The sequence below is a fragment of the Delphinus delphis genome, chromosome 15, assembly GCF_949987515.2.
Source record: "Delphinus delphis chromosome 15, mDelDel1.2, whole genome shotgun sequence".
NCBI classification, from domain to species: Eukaryota; Metazoa; Chordata; class Mammalia; order Artiodactyla; family Delphinidae; genus Delphinus; species Delphinus delphis.
The window spans coordinates 68,524,358-68,539,416 of record NC_082697.1 but is presented as its reverse complement, the minus strand read 5'-3'; the positions used below and the strand labels follow the sequence as shown (position 1 = coordinate 68,539,416).

General features: G+C 41.1%; 1 long non-coding RNA gene across 2 annotated transcripts in view; it reads right to left on the bottom strand.

Moving 5' to 3' along the window:
- Positions 1-7,340: 7,340 nt before the first annotated feature.
- LOC132438088 (uncharacterized) overlaps positions 7,341-15,059 on the bottom strand; it is a 33,459-nt gene continuing 25,740 nt past the window's right edge. The window contains exon 3 of one of the 2 annotated variants that reach the window (XR_009522151.1): positions 7,341-7,438. This is a non-coding gene — a long non-coding RNA (uncharacterized lncRNA). The remainder of the gene's footprint in view (positions 7,439-15,059) is intronic. The other variant, XR_009522152.1, reaches the window with a different exon arrangement.

Here is a 15,059-nt window from a genome sequence, read left to right as displayed (position 1 = left end):
TAGTAGGGAATATCCCTTGGGATATCGGAAAATTGGATGTGAACTTTCTGTCTTTATATGCTTTTCATCTTTTGAATTATTAATAATAAGGTCTATTGCTTTAGTAATAAAATTTAAAGAATAACACACCACGGTTAAGTAGAAGTTATCCTAGTATTGTAAAAACCATTGAATGTTTACAAACTGATATTAAAGATATCACAAAGGCCGACAACGTTTTATAAAAATCACAAATTTTTATAATAGAAGAATGCCTGGCTTAGAGTAAGCACTCAAATATTTCTTGAATGAATGAATGTAAAATATATTAACATGTTCAATCATCCCTATAAGTCAAACAAGAAAAAAATAATTGAACTAATAAATGCTGAAAGAGCATTAAAAAAGAATTTAGCATAAAAGAAGAAAGTATATATATGTATAAAGGAATCATTTTGCTGTACAGCAAAAATTAATACAACATTGTAAATCAACCACACTTCAATAAAAATAAATGAATAATAAATAAAATCAAAAAGAGTTCAGCATCCATTCTTGATGAAAACCCTTGGCACGTGTTAAGGAAGAGGTTTCCATCATATGCCTCTCTGCAAACCACTGCAATCTGGCTTCTGCTGGCACCACGCCAGGGAAACTGCATTCCCCAAGGCTCTCAGTGCCCTACATATTGCCAAATCCAATGCACTTGGCTGGGGACCAATAAATATGTAATGAATTAAGGAATGGATGATCAAAGAATCTCAGATCAACAGTCAACATCATACTGAACAATAAAACACTGGAGTTGTCTCTTTAAAGTCAGAAGCTAAATCAGGATATGAGCTACCACTGTCATTTGATGTTTTTCTGGAAGCTCAAGCAAAACCAAACAAAGCAGCATGGAGACAAAACAAGGTATAGCTCTTGGCAAGGAGACAAAAATGATCTTTCCTTGCATGAAACCTAGCAGAATCATCCAAAAACTATCAGCAATAAGAAGAGAGTTCTGGAAATTTACAAAATAAACACTCAAAGAGCAATAGTTTTCCCCCCAAATCAGCAAATGGAATGTCCATGGAATGATGAGTTATGAGACAGCTGAGAAAGTACAATATAAAGAAGGCACAGGGAATTCCCTGGCAGTCCAGTGGTTAAGACTTGGCACTTTCACTGTGGTGGCCCAGGTTCAATCCCTGGTTGGGGAACTAAGATCCTGCACGCTGTGTGGCACGGCCAGAAAAAAGAAGGCACAGAATCCCATGAATAAAAAGTGAAACAGTCTAGGTGAAAGATACAGAATCCTAGCTCTACAAATTAAAAAAAAAAAAGTTGTAAGAAGAATAAGATTTTTTTAAAAAAATTGACTAGGGGCTTCCCTGGCAGTGCAGTGCTTAAGAATCTGCCTGCCAACGCAGGGGACACGGGTTCAAGCCCTGGTCCGGGAAGATCCCACATGCTGCAGAGAAACTAAGCCTGTGCGCCACAACTACTGAGCCCGTGTGCTACAAACTACTGAAGCCCGTGTGCCTAGAGCCTGTGCTCTGCAACAAGAGAAGCCACTGCAATGAGAAGCCCGCGCACCGCAGTTAAGAGTAGCCCCAGCTCGCCGCAACTAGAGAAAGCCTGTGCGCAGCAATGAAGACCCAATGCAGCAAAAAATAAATAAATAAAATAAATAAATTTATAATAAATAAATAAATAATTGGCTAAATGTGAAGAATAAATGATGCTTATGTTACGAATTTAACATTTAATTCTAGGTGAAAGAGACAGGCTAGATATCTATCATAAACAGATCACACACAGCTTAACTATGAGAGAGGGTCAAGGTTGTTAAAATGGAGCTGATATTGCCCCAACCTGGAAAGCATATCCCACTTCCCCCGTTACTGCTTGTAATCACTGTCTGAAGTTCCCATACTTGTAACCTCAGTTTCCCTGAGATAATAATCTGCTCTCCTAGAGAAGTGACTTGACAAACGTGGGAAAGTCTAAAACCAAGAGCCGGGACGATGAACCTATTTAGGTCCAACTTGAACCTCTTGGTTCAGCAGAAAGTTTTCACGGCCCCTGTGATAATTTGTGGGTTTTGCATATTATTTAAGGTGCATGAAATACTTAGAAGAATTTTATTATCTAATGTACATTTATTTTGAAATGTTATTGCTTGAATTTTCACACTATTCTAAGTACTGGGCATCTCGTCCCTGCCTTAAGTGAGCTTAAGTTCTACTCAGAGATGGACACAGAGAACAAACAAATACACAACTAGTATTATTTCAAAAGTGACTGATGCACCTATGGTCAATTAATCTATGACAAAGGAGGCAAGAATACACAATGGAGGAAAAACCATCTCTTCAACAAGTGGTGCTGGGAAAACTGGACAGCCACGTGTAAAACAATGAGATTATAACATTCCTTCACACAAAAATAAACGCAAAATGGTGTAGAGACCTAAATGTAAGACCTGAAACCATAAAACTCTTACAAGGGAACATAGGCAGAACACTCTTTGACGTAAATCATAGCAATATTCTTTTGGATCTGTCTCCTAGGGCAAAAGAAATAAAAGCAAACATTTAAAAAATGGCACCTAATTAAACTTAAAATCTTTTGCACAGCAAAGAAAACCATCAACAAAATGAAAAAAAAATGATGATATCAACCGACAAGTGGTTGATATCCAAAATATATAAACAGCTCACACAACTCAACATTAAAAAAACCAAACAACCAATCAAGAAATGGGCAGAAGGCCTGAATAGATATTTTTCCAAGGAAGACATACAGATGGCTAACAAGCACATGGAAAGACGCTCAGCATCACTAATCATTAGAGAAATGCCAGTCAAAACTACAATGAGATATCACCTCACACCGGTCAGAATGGCTGTCACAAAAAAAGTCTACAAATAATACATGTTGGAGAGGGTACAGAGAAAAGGGAGCCCTGGTGCACTGCTGGTGGCAACGTAAATTGACACAGCCACTAAAGAAAACAGTATGGGGGGGCCTCTAACAACAAAACTTGGAGCTACCGTGTGATCCAGCAATTTCACTCCAGGGTATAGATCCAGAAAAAACAAAAGCACTAATTCAAAAAGATACATGCGCTCCAATGTAGTAGCAGCACTATTTATAAGAACAGCCAAGACAGGGAAGCAATCCAAGTGCCCACAACGGATGAATGAATAAAGAAGATGTCACACACACACACACACACACAGGAATATTGCTCAGCCATAAAAAAGAATGCAATTCTGCCATTTGCAGCAACATGGATGGACCTAGAGAATATTATGCTTAGTGAAATAAGTCAGAGAAAGACAAATGCTGTATGATGCCACATATACGTGAAATCTATAAAATAATACAAATGAATGTATAGGCAAAACAGAAACAGACTCACAAACATAGAAAATGAGTTAGTGGTTACCAAAGGGAAGAGGGAAGTGGGGGAGGGACAAATTAGGGTTATGGGATTAACAGATACTAACTACTACATATAAAATAGATAAGCAACAAGGTTATTTTGGATAACAAGGAATTATAGCCATTATCTTGTAATAGCTTTTAATGGAGTATAATCTACAAAAATACTGAATCGCTATGCCATATACCTGAAACTAGTATAATACTGTAAATCAACTACACTTCAATTTTTAAAAAGTCATTGATACTATGAAGAAAATAAGCCTGGTTAAGGTGATAGACATGAAAGAGAGTGTACTCTGGATCGAAGACTTCTCTGGGGAGGTATTTGAACTGAGATCTAAAATGTATGAAGGAGCAAACCATGCAGAAGCAAAGCATCCATGCAGAGCAAAGAGAGAGTATAGAGCTTCAGAGGCAGAGACGAGCTTGGTGTGCTCCAGACTGTGCAAGGCAGCACTACGGCTGCAACAGAGTGAGCAATGGGGAGAGGAGGTTGAAAGCAAAGCAGATGCCAGGTCACGTAGGGCCTTGTAGACCACGTGGAAGAGTCTGGATTTTATTTTTAATGTGAAGGGAAGTCTTTGGGACGTCTTGAACAAGGGTGTCATGTGGTCTGATTTATGGTTTTTAAAAGCCCATGGGGGCTGCTGTAAGAATTAGTAGTCTGTTGGGAATTGCCTGGCTGTCCACCAGTTAGGACTCGGCGCCTTCACTGCCAGGGGCCCGGGTTGGATCCCTGGTCGGGAAACTAAGATCCCGCAAGCTTTGAGGCGCGGCCAAAAAGAAAAAAGAATTCGTAGTCTGTAGTAAGGAGGGGTATGAGTGGGAGCAGGCCAGCCAGTTGCGAGGCCCCTTAAAGAGTCCAGGTGGAAGATGATATTGGCTTGGAAGAGGACGGTAGCAGTGTAATTGGAGAGAAGTGACTAGTCTGAAGACAGGTTATGAAGACAGAACCAAAGAACTTACCTATGCCTTGACTGGGTGTGGGATGTGAGGCAGTGAGAAATCAGGAAAAACATGTAGCATTTTGGACTAAACGTCTGGGGGGGATGATGGAAACATACTGGGGTGGGGGGACAGGTTTGTTAAAGGGAAGTCGAGAATTCTAGTTTGGACATGTAAAGTTTGGAGTGCCTATTAGATACCCACGTGGTGGTGATAAGCAGGGAAACTAGGAGTGCGTCATCAGCCGTAGGTCAGCGGTCCCCAACCTTTGTGGCACCAGGGACCGGTTTCGTGGAAGACAGTTTTTCCGTGGATGTGGGTTGAAGGGTGTGGTTCAGGAGGTAATGAGAGCCATGGGGAGCCGCACATGAAGCTTCGCTCACTGGCCCATGGCTCACCTCCTGCTGTGTGGCCCGGTTCCTACCAGGACGTGGACCACTGCCGGTCCGAGGCCCAGGGGTTGGGGACCCCAGCCGCAGGTGGTATTTACGGACATGAGACCTCAGATAACAGAGGAAAGGATTTAAGTGGAGTGATGTTGAGGTCTGAGGCCTGAACCCTGGGGCATATTTAGGGCAAGTGGGAAGAGGCGGAGGAAAAAACAAACGGGCCAAACCAAGAGGGAACAGGAGGCAGGCCAAGATTTGGGTGCTGTGGAACACAGGAGAAGAAAGTGATTCATTGTGTCAAATGCTGCTGAGAGGTTGAGGAAGATGACGACAGAGATGTGGGCATTGGATTGGCAAACTGCAGGTCATCGGCAACCTTCACTAGAGAGGATTCATGGGACTTGTAAACATCTGATTGGAGAGGGCAATCATGGGGCCAAAAGTACAAGTGGAGGTCTACACATCACACGTCTAAGCATTTAAATTTTATCAGTCAAGCAAACTGCTAAATAAAATATTATTGTATTCATTACATATTGGAAGGCGAGTTCCTTACCAGAAGGAACTGGCATAGAGAGAACTGGTACCCTGACCTGCTCCCCCAGCTTTTTCTTCTCTCCCTCCAGATTGAATATCCAAGTTCCACCTACACATGCTTCCCCAACCCTCCACCCTAGTCAACAGCCATCTCTGAGGCGTAGAGATATATACACCACATCCCTTGGATCTGGGGAACAGCCCCTAATAGGCCCTGGGAGCTGGTTTGGGACCATTTAGACAGGGTCCTAGGCATCCTGAGTGAGGTCTGGGGAGGCGGCAAATCCAAAGGTTTGTGTTCCCCTCATGGGGAGGGGCATAGCCTGAGGGGGGCCTGAGTGGGGTCCTCTAAAGCATGGGGCTTAGGGGCAGTACTGGAGTGGGTTAAAGAGAGAACGGGGAATATGAGGTGAAGTGGTGAGAAAGCAGTGTAGACAGCTCTTTGGAGCGACTTTTCCTATAATGGGGAAGTAGCTGGAAGGAAAGGAAAAGCCAAAGAAAACTTAGTCTTTTTGCTTTTTAAAGACAGCACTTTTGCATGGTGATGGAAAGGATGAGTGGAGGAGAGGATGGGGATAATGTTGGGCCCACAGTCCTTCAGCAGGTGAGAGGGACAGGATCTAAGCCTCAGGGGGAGAGATTGGTACGGACAGTTCTTCCACTATTAGATGAGGGAGAGCAGATTCAAAGGGCACAGATGTAGGTAGCCTGGTAAATCTGGCAGTGGGAGGAAGAAAAATCATTCTTTTCTAATTGCTTCTAATGTTTACAATTACTTAGCAAATGAGATCATCCACTGAGAGTAGGGAGAGACAAGTTGTGAAAAGTTATCTGAGACACTTAATGGTTAAGATGGTAAATTTTATATTATTATGTATTTTACCATAATTAAAAATAATAATAATCTTAGGGAGTTCGCTGGTGGCTTAGTGGTTAGGATTCCGGGCTTTCACTGCCATATCCCAGTTAAATCCCTGGTCGGGAACTGAGATCCTGCAAGCCGTGTGACACAGCCAAAAGAAAAAAAAAATTTCAAAAGATGAAAAAAGGCTAATAAATAACCATCCTCCCCTTTTTCAAAAAAAAAAAGCTACCTGGGAAAACAGGAGAGTAAATATATTAGGGAAATGTAATATTAGAGGCAGTACTAGGAGCTTACTGGAGACTTATGGACATAAATTTAAAGCAAAACCAATAAGCTTAATCATGCATGTTTTTCCTCTGCTACCTTCAGTTACCAGGGTACAAACAGGTGAAGGAGGCAGAAAGTTGGGTTAAGAGAATTTGATTGATGTAAGAAGATTTGTGACTTTAATTAAAAAATAGTTAAGAGAATTTGATTGACTTAGACTAAAACTGAATGCTTAAAAACTTCTGGATTAGTAAACAATTTCAGATTTATTAGGTTTGTAAATAGTGTTTCAGTGCTTAGCAATTTTGTTTGTTTCATTTATAAGTCTGCCTTGTAAGACGTTTGAAGCACTGAAGAGAATAAAATCTGTAATTGTGGTTAAAAATGTCAAAGCTGGAAAAAAAAAAAAATGCCAAAGCTGGGCTTCCCTGGTGGCGCAGTGGTTGAGAGTCCGCCTGCCGATGCAGGGGACGCGTGTTCGTGCCCCGGTCCGGGAAGATCCCACATGCCGCGGAGCAGCTGGGCCCGTGAGCCATGGCCGCTGAGCCTGTGTGTCTGGAGCCTGTGCTCCACAACGGGAGAAGCCACAACAGTAAGAGGCCCGCGTACCGCAAAAAAAAAAAAAAAAAAGCCAAAGCTAAGGGACTGTTATTAATCAAGTTTGTAAGTGATGTTAAATATTTAGGAGAATTTACTATGTCAAATTTACAAGCTAAGTTAGCACTGATATAAGAACAAATGAAAATGAGTCTAACTTTAGATAAGACTTATAAATACAACAATATCATCTGTGAGTTATATGTTAAAGGCTTAGGGAAAATTGGGTTTTTACATTTAAAAATTTAGCAAATTGAGCATTAATTAAAATACAAGTAATTGTAAGTATACTCTTGTACTCACTAAGGCCCAAATTGAGATGCTAAAAATATGGCTGTTCCCTATGAGATGCCATCTTATGCCAGTCTCACCATTTTATTTTCTCAGCACAGGTATCTACCTTCCATGTTCCAAAATTCCACTAAAATGACAGAAAAATATGCATTATTTACATATACAAAATCATTTATATTTAATATATATTATTTATATATAAAATATCTATATGGTCTGGCAAATTTTGCATTTAGATCTATAACTGCCAAAACTCAGGAAGAGTCCTATTAGTAAATCAGAAATGATGAAGAATTCCTGTAAGATAGAATATATAAGGGTTCCAGTCAACGGCAAAACTAGGGTGGAGAAACTTGACACTAAACACTCCTGAGGGAAGGTAGCTCTTCCTAAGGAATCCAGGGGGAAATCCAAGATTAGAGTAAACAAGCAGAAGAGAGAGAGAGAGGTCCGCCTGGACAGTTGTTAAAGTAATTAAATACAGGGCTGCATTTGGCCTGGCTGGATCAGATATCGCCCTCTAGCTGGCAGCTCAAGGCAGATAAAGTTCCCAGGATAAAGACCCCAGGACTACTTTTTGAATAGGGGAATAAATACCTTTCTTGGAGAAGGCTCTGAACTTGAAGGCTGGCCTGGATGGGGAAGCAGAGCCTTTTTAACGGGGCCTCCAAAACAATAGGGACTGAGGTTGGGGAGGAAGAGAAAAGGTTGTCCCCAGTGCCTGGTCCTGTCATTGCTACATGGGTAGCTCTCCAAGGTAGGATGCTTCAGAATAACTGCAGGGGCAGCCGAAGGAGGCAAGCAGTGCCCCGGAGAATACTCAGCTACCTACCAAGAAGGATAGAATATCTCGACCCCTAGAATATAAACTACCTGGTCTGGCAGTACATTTACCCCATCCCTTAAAATCCCAGGAATTGGCTCCGGAAATAAGAACAGGGATCCTCATTTGGACTAACAATGCTCCAGCTTCCAACACTGCAAGTTCTAGAGAAAGGAGTGGTGGATACAAGAAACATAGTGTTTATAAACACTAGTAAAACTTATGACTATATCTAAATAAATGCGGATATGTTTATTGTGAGAAAAATTAAAAACTGGAACTAGAATTTCATAAGATTTCAACATTGGAGGGGGCAGGAAAGGGTCTGAAAGTAGGTCGTGGCTTGAATTATTCCAAGGGGGCTGTAGAGGCAAAGTCAATCTAGATACTGATGGGAAGATATCTGACAGGAGATTTAAGATGAATTGGAATGGGTCATGCAGGAGGCTTCTGGGGTGTGGGAAATATTTCATTTCTCAACGTAAAAATGTTGTTTTGTTTGCTTTATGTTTTTTTCCCCTGAGTGTCTTATATTTCTGTACATAAGGTATTTTATAATAAAACATTTAAAAAATCAAGAGTGACTGCTAGATTTGGGATTTTCAAAGCTGGCTGCATATACAACATGGGGAAGGTTTAAAAATACTGATGGCCAGAGCACACCCCAGACCAAATGAATTAGAATCTCTGGGATGGGGACATATGTATCTGAGAACCACTGTACAAAAAGAATAAAAATAAACAAATTCAATGGGAAGAAACAGTAATCACGATCAATGTTAATGGGTTAAATTCTCAAAGTAAAAGAACTCAACAAGATCACCGAAATCCAAGTTTCCTTCATTTCTCAGGTTTCCTATCTTAGTATTGGCTCTGTTCTCAAATTCCTTGTGGCTACAGGACTGCTGTAGAAATGTTATCCCTATGTGCTTTTAGGTTTATATTAAGAGGGAAAGAACTCTTGAGTGTATGCCAGATATCTCAGCAAAACCTTCATGGCATCTCTTTTCTTCTACTGTGATCATGTGCTTAACCCTGAGCTAATCACTGTGACCAGGAGACTTTGGTTGGCCAGGCCTACATCACAGGCATGCCCACCCCCTGCCCCAAACTCGGGGTGCAGTCAATACTGCCAGAACTACATGGGATGAAAGTGTGGGGGAGAGCTGGAGCCTCAGGCAAAACCCAGAAGCTGTTAGCAGAAGTAGAGTGAATGGAAGCTGGGCAACCAAAGAGAAAAACAAATTCCATAATGGAAATATAGATTCAAGGCATTAGAAAACAATAAAAACTAAACCAAAGTGGGTAGGTTCAAAGTGGAGGTTAAGGAGATGGAAACTGGTTAAAAAAAATATCCTGCCCTACAGAAACAGTTGTCTATGGGCTTGACTGAGGCCAGAGAAGAAGCTATTAAGGACAGTGGACAAGCTGAGTCAATCTCCATGGCTACCAGTCCATCCTATATCCCCAAATATGTATCTGCAGCTCAGATTTCTCTCTCCACGTTTATATACACACTTGCCTTCTGGACAACTATACTACATGCCTAAGAGGCAGTTCAAATTCATCATGTCCAAAACTTAATTACCAAAAGACGCCAACGCTCCTCTTCTTCAATTCCTTTTCTTCGTTAATTACCTCAGGCTCTAAACCAGGAATGCAGAATCATCTTTTAATTCCTTCCTCTCTCACCTCCATGTCTCATCTTTCTCTAAGAATGGTTTCTATCTCCATTCTTCATCAAGATTTAGCACAATTGTAATTTAATCTTTGGGTAATTTGTTTGAATAGTGATCACTCCCACTAGGCTGGATCCAGGACAAAAGGCCCATTGCAGTCTTTCCATTTTTGTGTCCCCAAATCTGAGCTCTGCTACTGGCGTTCAGTACTGGCGAGTATTTGTAGAAGGGTTAAAATCAAGTCTGCCAGCATCCAGTTTTATGTGCCGTTTTCCAAACTCAACACTATATTACTACCTGAGTAATCTTCTGAAAATACAGATCTGACCCTATTTTCCCCTCTGTTTAAAATCTTTGCATCTTTCAATGACCCCCTCATTCCCTAAAGGAAAGCAGCGTTTCTTAAACTTTCAGTGTCTAATAACTACTTACTAGCTCTCTGGAGCATATTGAAAACCTCCAATTTTAGGTTAACATTCATAAAATTTTTAAATAATAAAATGAGTATAAATTAACTTAAAAATTAATAATATTCAAGTATCCCTTGTTATCCAAGCCTATTTATCTCCTGAGTTTGAGTTTGGAAATCAAGTTCATAGAGCAAGAGATACATATACTTGGTACCTGAATTCTGGATAACAAGTAGCAAGAGTTTGGATAGTGCAGTATACCAGGCCTACTAAAAAGAAGTATTCAAATATACTCAGATCCTGAGTTTGGGTAGAGAGAGTTGAAATAGCAAAAGTAGGATGATGAGAAATATCAAGTCAGCGAAAGGGATACTGTTATTTGCAATCAATCATTAAAGTATATAACATACACACATATATATGTGCATCTGGATTAATGACAGATTCCATTTATTTTGTTCTGCTCAACTAGAGAGCATACCTAAGAATTATGGGCAGCAAATGCTTGGTGGCCCTACAGACGGTTGTGTATATTTGGATGGGACCTATACCTAGAAAAAGTGGTGAAGTCTCTCACTAAAGGCCACTTTCACAAGCAAGTAAGTCAAAGAATATATCTTATTCAAAGGCTGGATGGTTGGATGTTTTAACTTGGATGGTAGTTGCAAATGAATTTCTAATGTTTTTTGTTTGGGTTCAGCTCTGGAAAGAATTTCTCCACGTTTTCTGGCATAGTGAATGTTTTTTAAATATGCCCAATAATATGTTATTGATGTCTTTCTCCAGAAAATGAAAAAAGTCAAGTATTAGGAAAGAGTCAATGCCTGCTAACAGAGCTTCTTCACCACAGTTCAATTTCCTGATATCTTATCCTTGGCACTGAATGTCCTAAGAGGTTGGGCCTGAAGTGAGAGGTTTGAGCTTTTCAAGCTACTGCCCAGGGCATGTTGACACCCACTTGAAATCACTGAGATAACATTTCCTTACAACACTGGTAATGACCCAGATTTATGGTTTCTGGCTTTCCCTGGCATTATTGGTGTTATAAAGAAGTCTTATCTCCTCCCTCCTTTCAATTATTCACATGAGTACCTTCCCCTTGGATAGCCAGCACGCTTTACGGTGGAGAAACAGTTTTAGTACACGCCGCCCATTTCTTCACAAAACACACGGGAAAGACATGGGCTCCCTGATGGAGATTTGATTGTGCTAACAATTTTTGTTACTTCTTCAACACTTAGAGAGGATCAGCATGCGTAACTGTTCTTGGTAAATAAAACAGCGTGCAATTTTAGCACCTGGATACAACTATTTTTGAGTAGTCAAGTGAGGTACATGGCAAAAATGGCCCTAACCCTTCATCCCTCCTTATGTCCATGCCCTCTGTCACAGTGTGGTAGCACCCTCCCACTCTACCTCTGAGCTGGCCATGGGACTTGCTGTGGCCCAGTGGGATTTGCTGTGGCCCGATGGGATGGTAGCAAATGTGACAAAGCAGAGACCTGAAGAGTGCTTGCGTGTTTGGGCTTGCTTGTTCTTGTTCCTCTGCCTTTGCCTTAAGAATATGCTTGGGCCAGCCTGCTAGAAGATGAGATGCATAGAGTAGAGTTACCCAACTTGTCCCAGCCAAGTCTATCCCAGACTAGCCATGCTGATACATGAAAGAACACATGAAAGAACCCAGCTGAGAGGAGACACATGAAAGAACCCAGCTGAGAGGAGCAGAGCTGCCTACACCACCCACAGCCAGGACTGGCTTCATGGCTAGGGGCCTTTGTAGTCACACAGCGTCCTGTGCTAAGAAAAGTCCCATGCTTCGTTTCATATTCTGCTGTCATGACCCTGAAATTCTTAATAACTTTTGAATAAGGGGCCATGCATTTTTATTTTGCACTGAGCTCCACAAATCATGTAGCTGGTCTTGCCCACGTTCTAGCATGACACCTGGAGGAGCCTAGCTGAGATGGGGAGGAGCCTCACGGGCCTACAGACTCATGAGATTAATCAATTCCTACTGTTGAAATGACTAGGGTTTGTAGTTGTTTTACATTTTGTAGCAATAGATACTGACACACCAAGCCTTTTTTTGCTGGACGCATGGTTGGTCCTCCATCAGCATTACCTCAAACACACTTCTAACCTGCATCATATCTCACAAAAATATTAGATTAATTGATAATGAGAATTCAAAATTATAAATTATGTCTTTCTCATTCATATAGCTACCACGGAGATGCAAAAAGCCGGTTCATTCTTTTCCCACAAGTGGTTTCACTCAACTGTAAAACAAAATATTGGCTGTCATCAGTACAACAGTAATAGTCCCACCCTCTTTGTGTGCCATTTGTGCTATGCAGCATACTCTCCTGACATTAGGTTTGCTTGTGGCCACTTTGGCTTTCTTCCTCAGCATTTTATTTGTCTTGAATTTGAGGCTGTTTTTTTTTTTTTTTTTGCGATACGCGGGCCTCTCACCATTGTGGCCTCTCCCGTTGCGGAGCACAGGCTCCGGACGCGCAGGCCCAGCGGCCATGGCTCACGGGCCCAGCCGCTCCGCGGCACGTGGCATCCTCCCGGACCAGGGCACGAACCCGTGTCCCCTGCATCGGCAGGCGGACTCCCAACCACTGCGCCACCAGGGAAGCCCTGAGGCTGGTTTTATAAGCATGTTGGCCATAGCATGACTTGTATCTGTTGATGCTGTTGCCTTGGTGTCTTTGCATTTAGAAATAAAATTAATCAATTTCATACCAGAAAATATTATTTTGTGCTTGGTCCCAGAAAAACTACTGGTTGACCTATAAGGTTATGCTATTTTGGAAATGATGTAAAATCTCTGAGAGCATCACGAAGCTCTCTGACAGGGTTTTCTAATACAGAGTGCGCAAGGGGGGATAAATCCCTTGTTCAATAAAATCCAGTTTTTAGATATTCATAGCCACACTTCCCGTTCACACTTTCCCTTTCAGCTGCTTGGGTGAAATAATCACATTCACAGATGCTCTTGTCCCAATAGATCCTGAAGTCCTGTTCACTAATTATGCTTCTGAATTGTAGAGTTTATACTACTATTTTTTTTTTTTTTTCCGGTACATGGGCCTCTCACCGTTGTGGCCTCTCCCGTTGCGGAGCGCAGGCTCAGCGGCCATGGCTCACGGGCCCAGCCGCTCCGTGGCATGTGGGATCCTCCCGGACCAGGGCACGAACCCGTGTCCCCTGCATCGGCAGGCGGACTCTCAACCACTGTGCCACCAGGGAAGCCCTATACTACTATTTTTATCATTGCTTTTCCACTTCAATGAACCACTTTTTAGTCATTAATCTATTTTTGTTAATCAGAGCCATAACACAATAGTAACAACAAAAAATGCAAATTTTACACACATAAACAGTAATATTCCAATGATATAGCTAAAATAAACTATATCCTAGTAACTGATTTTAACTACATCTTGTTAAGTGTCTGACAGATTTGATCCATCCATATGTGTGAACCATTATTAAGAACATAATGGTATTTGATACTTTTTCTTCCATTTCAAATTCATAAAATTTTAAAGAACATATCTTTTTATTACTTGCGCCACAGAAGCTGCTTGAGGACCATTAGTTTTACAGATTAATTGATCACATTTTAGAAACACTGACCTAAAAGGCCTGAACTCTTTGACGTGATATATAAGCCATTTCACAATCTAGTCCCTTGATTCATATAAAACAATAGTTGTTATTAGTGTGTATACACACACACGTTGTTATTAGTATAACAATAACAATAGCAACAATAACACTTTCTATTTACTGAGACCTTAAATGATGCCATGTGATCAGGTGCCTTTCTAAGCATTTAAAAGGGATTCTCTTACTTCAAACTCACAGTAACCCTAGGAGGTAGGTACTAGTTTGTTATTATGAATTTACAGATAGGGAATTATGAATATTACAGAGGTACTTGCTCAAAATCACAGAGCTAGTAAGACGCCGAGCAGGAATCTGATTCCAGGCTTGTCTAACTCTCAAGGACTATATTACCTGGCCCCCACCCTGCCTCTTCAACCTCCCCTTCCTGTACTCTCTCACAAACGCTCGCAGCCTCTGTATGCCTCAGCGAGGCCACACTACCTTCCATTCCCCAGAGGAGATGTCTTCCACCTGTGTCTGTGCCCATCTTATTCCTTCTGTCTGGAATGCCCTCCGCTTTTCCCCCCGTCACCCTTGTGAACTTTCATTCACCCTTCAGCACCCAATTTAAGAGTCTCCTCTATGAAGACTTTCCTTCCACCCACACCCCAGATTTTTACCTTGTCTGTAATATCAGCCTAAATTTTATTTCTTTCCATTCTCCAGACAAAGATGCAAAACTGTCTAGAGTGACAGCTGAGTTATTAAGAATTATAAGATGACAGAACATAATTTACTACATTGTACCTGATTGTTCCCTGGTCTATCATTAGTCGACTCCAGTTATTGATTTATGCCTCAATGAATAGGCAATTCCTTACCTTAAAATGTTATTCTCAGCTGGTCAGAGGACAGAATTACTTTTTATTGCATCTATAATAGCAACTAGTTAACTTCATGAGGCACAGGGAACACATTCTCTATTTTACCCTCTCCAGTTTACTATCTGAGAGTGAGATCCATGATAATAAGTAAAATTTCTAAATTCACTGTCTCTAAGAACTGGTAGGGATATTGTTTTATGGGTACTTAGAAAACACAGCTCTATCAAGGTGGCAAGAGTATATCTTTAGGTCTGCTGGTAATTAAGGAAGCTGTAAGTTAATCAGTTATATTCTCTCTGAAGAGAAAGTAGGGGCTTCCCTGGTGGCACAG